An 8370-nucleotide genomic window follows, 5' to 3' on the forward strand; every position below is an offset into this window, starting at 1 on the left:
AAATAAAAATCATATCTATTTCAAAAATCTTATCCTTTTTTTTTAAATCTTAACTTATCTTTTTCAAATTTTAAAATTTAAGAATTCAAATTTCAATTTTCAAAATTAAATCTTTTTCAAAAATCAAATTTCAAAATCTTATCTTTCTCAAATCTTTTTTGTTTCTTATCTTATCTTTTCTAACTTCATTTTTTAAAAATCAAATCTTTTTCAACTCTTTTTAATTTCTCATCTTATTTTTTCTTATATTTTTAATTTCAAAATTATAAATTCAAATCTTTTCTTATCTTATCTCTTATCTTATTTTAAATTCAAATATTTTCTTAATTAATTATTTATCTTCTCTCTCATCTTTTTCAAAACTTCCTAACTAACTCTTCTGTCTTAATTTTCGAAAACTCCCTTCTATTTCTCTCTTCTTCTTTTTTCGAAAATCACTAACTAATTTTTTATTTTTTAAATTATTAACCATAATTTTCGAAAATAATAAACAAATAAAATAAAAACAAAAATATTCTAATTCTTATTTATCTCTTTCTTCTCTTTTCTATTTATATTATTTGAACTCTTCTTGTCTCCTATCCTCCATCTTCACTTTTTTATCTTCTTCTTTCTTCACATCTAACTGGAAGCTCTTTAGTCCAAGTAGCACAAAAAGCTTTCTTCTTTTCTTTCTTTCTTCTTTTCTTGTTTATGACCAAGAACAAGGATAAAGAACCCCTCTTGACTCCTGATCCTGAACCTGAGAAGACTCTAAGGAGGCATTTACAACAAGCTAAAGCACAACACTCCGAAAGAGACCTTTCAGAAAATTTTGAACAAGAAAGGGAAGACATGGCCGAACCTCAAGAAGAGCCAAGAAAGGTCTTTGGGGACTTCACCATGCCTACCTCTGACTTTTATGGCAGAAGCATCTCTGTACCTGCCAATTGAACTAACAATTTTGAGCTTAAGTCTCAGTTAGTCTCTCTTCTGCACCAGAACTGCAAGTTTCATAGACTTCCAATCGAAGATCCACATCAGTTTTTAGCTGAGTTCTTACAAATCTGTGATACTGTAAAGACTAATAGAATAAATCCTGAAGTCTACAAGCTTATGCTCTTTTCCTTTGTTGTAAGAGACAGAGCTAAGCTATGGTTGGATGCCCAACCAAAAGAGAGCTTAGAATCTTGGAAAAAGCTGGTTAATACTTTTCTGGCTAAGTTCTTTCCCCTCAAAGGATGAGCAAAATTAGAGTGGAAGTTCAAACCTTCAGACAAAGAGAAGGTGAATCCCTCTATGAAGCTTGGAAAAGATACAAGCAACTGGTCACGAGATGTCCTTTTGACATGCTCTCAGAATGGTCCATTATAGGCGTGCTCTATGATGGCTTGTCTGAGATGTCCAAAATTTTATTGGACAGCTCTGCAGGTGGATCACTCCACTTGAAGAAAACACTTGCAGAAGCTAGATAACTCATTGAGATGGTTGCAAACAACCAATTCATGTATACTTCTGAAAAGAATCCTGTAAACCATGGTACCTCTCAGAAAAAATGAGTTCTTGAAGTTGATACTCTGAATGCCATACTGGCTCAGAATAAGATCTTGACTCAGCAAGTCAATATGATCTCCCAGCAGCTGACTGGAATGCAAACTGCAGCTGGCAGTAATCAGGAAGCTTCTTCTGAAACAGAAGCTTATGATTTTGATCAACCCACCATGGAGGAGGTGAATTACATGGGAGAACCACATGGAAACACTTACAATCCTTTATGGAGGAATCATCCTAACCTCTCATGGAAGGATCAACAGAAACCTCAGCAAGGTTTCAATAATAATCAAGGTAGAAGGAACCAGAATAGGTTCAACAACAGACTACCATTCCCATCTTCTAAAGGGAATATGGAGACCTCTAAGCAGAGCCTTTCTGACTTAGCCATTCTAGTCTCCAGCCTCTCTAAGACCACCCACAGTTTCATAAATGAAACAAGGTCATCCATTAGAAATTTGGAGGTATAGGTTGGTCAACTGAGCAAGAGGATCCCCGAGACTCCTCCTGACACTCTTCCTAGTAACATTGAGGTGAATCCAAGAGAAGAGTGCAAGGCCATAACCATGGAGGTTGAGGCCAAAATTGGATAGAATGGAGTGGCATTGAATGCTAGTGAAGGACATATCACCAGGCATTCAACGCCCAATCTAGTAGCAAGCCTGGCGTTGAACGCAAGTGTGGAACCCCTCACTGGGAGCTTAACGCCCATCCTGGTAGTAGAGCTGGCATTAAACGCCAGCCAGGGAGCACTGGCTAGGCGTTCAATGCCCAAATAGGCAGTCATCCTGACGCTGGACACCAGTGATGAACCCTTCACTGGGCATTCAACGCCCAACCAGGCAGGCTTTCTAGCACTGAACGCCAGTGAGGAACCCTCACTGGGCGTTCAACGCCCAACCATGTAGCCACTTTGGCACTGAACGCCAATGAGAAATCCCTCACTGGGCATTTAACGCCCATACACCCAAGGAAGCTGGCGTTGAATGCCAGCAAGGACATCCCTGCTGGGCGTTTAACGCCAGTAAGGGTGGACAGCTTGGGCGTTTAATGACCAAAGAGCTCACAGAGCTGGCATTAAACGCCAGTAAAATCACACCCTCTGAGTGCGCAAAATCCACTCAAGACCCCTCTATCCCAGAACCAAAGAAAACCATAAGTTTTGATGACTACTCATCCTCGGATGAGGATGGAGACACTAGGGAAGAGCAAGCTGCTCGGTACAGCTACTTCAGAAGCTTTCAGATCCTGGACGCTTTCTGATTGCTTGCACCATAGCACCATGACCTTTGATAAGGGTCTGTGTGACCTAGGGTCAAGCATAAACCTCATGCCACTCTCTGTAATGGAGAAGCTGGGAATCCTTGAGGTACAAGATGTACACATCTTATTAGAGATGGCAGACATGATAATGAAGAAGCCATATAACTTAGTAGAGGATGTCTTGGTAAAAGTTAAAAACCACTACATCCCTGCAAACTTCATTGTCTTGGACATTGGAGAGGATGAGGATAACTCTGTCATCCTTGGAAGACCTTTCCTAGCCACTGCCAATGCTATTATTGATGTGGCTAAGGAAAAACTAACTCTATAACTAGGGGAGGACCACATCTTATTCAATATGCCTCATCCCAATTCTCCCTCTAAAATAAAAATAACTATGCAACACCTAGTGTGCCAACCCCCTCTTTTTGTGCAGAGCTTTACAGAGCCCCCAAACATCAATTCTAAGTTTGGTGTTGGACAGCCATCAACAAGCTTTAAACACAAAGGTACTAAGAAGAAAGTACCTAAAGGCTGGAGAGACAAGAAAGTCCCAACTGAAGGCCTCTCACCTGTCATGATAGTTGTCTTCACTAAGAAGCCAATCTTACCACATACAGTGAGTCGTGTCCTGTCTTTAGAGCATGTGGAGCTCATTCATGAGAAGACAGGAAGAAAGTTTACTGCAAAGGGCAAAAATCTGAGGCCATACTCACCTCCGTAAGGAGCTAACCATCAAGCTAGTGACGTTAAAAGAGCGCTTGTTGGGAGGTAAACTAACTTTAATTAATTATTTATTTCCTGTTATTTTATTTTGTTTTTCTTTTAGGGTCATGATCATATGCAACAGTCAGAACAGAGACAGAAATTTCACAGCAATGAAAATAGAACACTTTGGATGGAGTGTTATTAAAGTTGAATGCCAGCTAGGGTATCCCTGCTGGGCGTTCAACGCCCCTCATGGGCAGCATTGCTGGCGTTGAACGCTAGCCAGGGAGCAACCCCTAGGCATTCAAACGCCAGTGCAGAGAAGCAGGAATCTGAATTTCCTAGCCTCTCATGACCTGTGGGTCCCACAGCATCTCTCACCTACTTTCATACTTCCCCAAAATCATCATAACTCCCACCAACCCCCACCCACTTCAAAATCAAATTTTCCACCCGAAACCCCACCCATGGCCGAATCTATCTCCTTCCCACTCCTATAAATATCCTTCTCATAACCCTTCATACACACACCTCTCATACCCTTATACACCCCACAAGGTTGGGCCCTCCCCCCCTCTATCTTCCTCTATTTTCTTCTTCTTCTACTCCATTCTTCTCTTTACTTTATTTTTGCTCAAGAACGAGCAAAGTTTTAAGTTTGGTATTGGAAAAGCATAGCTTTTTATTTCCATTACCATTCATGGCACCCAAGGTTGGAGAACCCTTTAGAAAGAGGAAAGGAAAGGCAGTAGCCACCACCTCTAAATCTTGGGAGATGGAGAGATTCATCACCAAAGCTCATCAAGACTACTTCTATGTAGTGGCAGAGAAGAAAGTGATCTCTGAGGTCCCTTTCAGGCTAAAGAAGAATGAGTATCTGAAAATTCGAAGAGATATCCGGAGAAGAGGTTGGGAAGTCCTAACCAATCCCATTCAAGATACTGGGATTATCATGGTGTAAGAGTTCTATGCTAATTCATGGGTTACTAAAAACCATGACACTAATGTGAACCCAAATCCAAGAAATTGGATCACCATAGTCCGAGGAAGATATTAGATTTCAGCCAGAAAGTGTGAGGTTGGCGTTCAACTTGCCTCTAATACAAGGAGATCCTCATTCTTACACTAGGAGAGTCAACTTTGATCAAAGATTGGATCAAGTACTCTCAGATATCTGTGTGGAAGGAGCACAGTGGAAAAGAGATTTCCAAGGCAAGCCCATTCAAATAAGAAGGGCTGACCTTAAGCCCATAGCTAGAGGATGGTTGGAATTCATCCAACGTTCCATCATCTCCACTAGCAATCAGTCAGAAGTGACTGTTGACAGAGCCATCATAATCCATTGCATCATGATTAGAAGTGAGGTAGAAGTACATGAGGTGATTCCTCAAGAATTATACAAGGTAGCTGAGAAGCCTCACACCAATACAAGGTTGGCATTCCCACACCTCATCTGTCACTTATGAAATTTAGCTGGAATTATCATAAATGGAGATATCTCCATTGGGGAGGATAAGCCCATCATTAAGAAAAGGATGGAGCAAACTAGAGAGCATGCGTAAGAGCCTGTGCAGCAGCCTCAGCATGAGATCCCTGAGATGCCTCAAGGGATGTATTTTCCTCTTCAAAGCTATTGGGATCAATGGAAAACTTCTCTTGGAGAATTGAGCACTAACATGGAACAACTGAGGATGGAGCATCAAGAGCATGCTACCACCTTCAATGAAATAAGAGAAGATCAAAGAGCCATAAGGGAAGACCAAAGGGATATGAGGGAATAACAACAAAGGCAAAGGAGTGACATAGAAGAGATCAAGCATCACATTGGATCCTCAAGGAGGAGCACTAGGCGCCACCATTAAAGGTGGATTCGTTCTCTTTTACTCCTTTTTCATTTATTATTTTTATGTTTTCTATGTTATCTTGTCTGTTCTCTTGTTTTACTGCATGATCATTTACATTTGATGTCTTAAAGTTGTAAAATATTCCCTATATCTCTCACCTTGCTTAAAAGAAAAATTTTTAATTGAAAAGAATTGAGATACATAAATTTCAAATTTAAAATAAGATTAGTTTAATTATGTTGACGTGATGGCATTGCTTTTGTTTTCTGAATGTATGAATGAACAGTGCATATTTGAAGTTAAAATTTTAGAATGTTAGCTCTTGAAAGAATGATGATGAAAGTGAAGTATTATTGGTAATATGAAAAATCCAAAAATTAATTCTTGAAGCAAGAAAAAGCAGCAAAAAGAAAAAGAAAAAGCATGTTGCAAAAGAAATATATATATATATATATATATGCATGCAAAAAATGGCAAAAAAAAAGAAAAAAATAAATAAAGTAGAAAAATCGATTACTGCCCAAAAATGCAGGAAAAGGAGGGCAGATTGAAAAAGTCAATAACCGTTTAAACCAAAAGACAAGGGTAAAAAGATCCAAGGCTTTGAGCATCAGTGGTTAGGATGGCCTAAAGGAATAAAACCCTGGCGTAAGCGGCTCAAGCAAGCTGTCCCTAACCATGTACTTGTGGCGTGAAGGTGTCAAGTGAAAAGCTTGAGACTAAGCGGTTAAAGTCGTGGTCCAAAGAAAAAAGAGTGTGCTTAAGAACTCTGGACACCTCTATCTGGGGATTCTAGCAAAGCTGGATCATAATCCGAAAAGGTTCACCGAGGTAAAGTGTCTGTGGCATTTATGTATCCGGTGGTAATACTGAAAAACAAAGTGCTTAGGGTCATGGCCAAGACTCTGAAAGCCGTGTTCAAGAATAAAAAAGAACTTAACTAGGAAAGTCAATAATATCATCTGGATTCTAAGTTCCTAAAGATGCCAACCATTCTAAGTTCCAATGGATAGTGAGATACCAAAACTATTCAGAAGCAAAAAGCTACTAAGTCCCGCTCATCTAATTATAACTGAACTTTATTGGAAACTTAGGAATTTATTGTATCTTAATTTTTTTATCCTACTGTATTTTTAGTTGCTTGGGGACAAGCAACAGTTTAAGTTTGGTGTTGTGATGAACAGATATTTTATACGCTTTTTGGCATCATTTTCATATAGCTTTTAGTGTGTTTTGTTTAGTTTTATTAAGTTTTTATTGGTTTTAGTGTTAAATTAAAATTTTTGGATTCTACTATGAGTTTTTGTGTTTCTGGACAATTTCAGGTAATTTCTGGCTAAAATTGAGGAGCTGGAATAAAATTCTGATTCAGAGACAGAGAAAGCACTGCAGATGCTGTCCGAATCTGACCGCCTTGCACTCGAAAGAAATTTTCTAGAGCTACAAAAGTCCAAATGGAGCGTTCTTAACATCTATGGAAAGCTGACTTCCAAATATTTCCAGCAATGTATAATAGTTCATACTTTACTTCTGATTAGAAGGCTCAAAACTGGCGTCCAACGCCAGCTTCCTGCCCCCTTCCAAGCATATAGCGCCTAAAGAGCAAAGACCAGCATCCAAATGCCCAGAGAAAACCCCCTAACCAGTGTTCAACACCCTAGAAGCCTCATAGTACGTGGATCGCATCAAAGTTCAGCCCAAACACTCACCAAGTGGGCCCTAATAAAATGTAGTCGCGTTGTAAGTATAGATTCTAAACCAACAGAAAATCCCTTCGTACAAACATTTGGTTGTCACAAGTAATAAACCCCTAATAAAATTGATAACCGAAGTATTTAAATCTCGGATCGTCTTCTCAAGGAATTGCAGGGAGGTGTTCCTATTATTGGTTATGCAAAGGTATATTTTGGGGTTTTAAAAAGGGTTGAACAAGTAATTTAATTGACAAGAAAAATAAATAAATAACTATAAAATAAACTCTTGGCAAGATATGAGAAATTGGAAGTCCTATCCTAGTTATCCTTATCAGGTGTGATGAGAATTGGATTTTAATCCCACTAAATTAACCTCTAACTATGAAGGTAAGTCAAGTGGATGGAATAAGTTTGGTTCCTCAGGTCCTAGTTTTTCCTTGGAAAAGGCTAGAGTTAGTGGAACTCGAGTTAATTCTTGAAGAATTCCAATTTTCAGTCGACAATGAGTTTGACAACCCAAGAGTTACCAATTAATCAACCAAGACCAAAAGGGAATAAAATCTACTTGAATGAAAATAATTTGGATAGAGCCCAAGCATCAATAACATATAAGTCTGAAATACCTCAATTTATATTAAATAAAGATGTCAATTCTAACATGGACAATATTCATAAGCCAATTGGGCGACATAAATCAAACACAAATAAAAGTATCAGAGTAAATAAAAGTAGAAGAGAAACATAAATTATTGAACCTGATACAATGAAGTAATCCTAACGACTAAAGAAATCCTAATCCTAAAACCTAAGAGAGAGGAGAGAACCTCTCTCACTAAAAACTACATCTAAAACCTAAAATTGTGAGTAATGAATGAATTGATTCCCTGAGTCTCTGCATGTTCCCGGACTTTAATCTGTGTTTCTAGGCCGAAAACTGGGTTGAAATGCGGCCCGGAATCTGTGCCAGCGACTTCTGTAATTCTGCAAATCGCGCTCGTCACGCGTCTGTGTCGTCCACGCGTTCACGTCACTCAGCATTTCTCGTACCACGCGTGCGCGTCGTCCACGCTTTCACGTCGTTCGTGCAGCTTCCAATCCGCGCGGTCGCGTCAGGCACGCGAACGCGTCACTCTGATTTCTCCCATTTTGTGTGGTCGCATGAGCCATGCGACCGCGTGACTTCTCGCTGGTCATCTCCTCAATTCCTTGTGTTCCTTCCATTTTTGCATGCTTCCTCTTCATTCCTTACGCCATTCCTGCCCTATTAAGCCTGAAACACTTAACATGTAGATCACGGCATCGAATGGTACGGAGGAAGATAAAAATATACA

This window comes from Arachis duranensis, chromosome 3 (genome assembly GCF_000817695.3).
Source record: "Arachis duranensis cultivar V14167 chromosome 3, aradu.V14167.gnm2.J7QH, whole genome shotgun sequence".
Lineage (NCBI taxonomy): Eukaryota > Viridiplantae > Streptophyta > Magnoliopsida > Fabales > Fabaceae > Arachis > Arachis duranensis.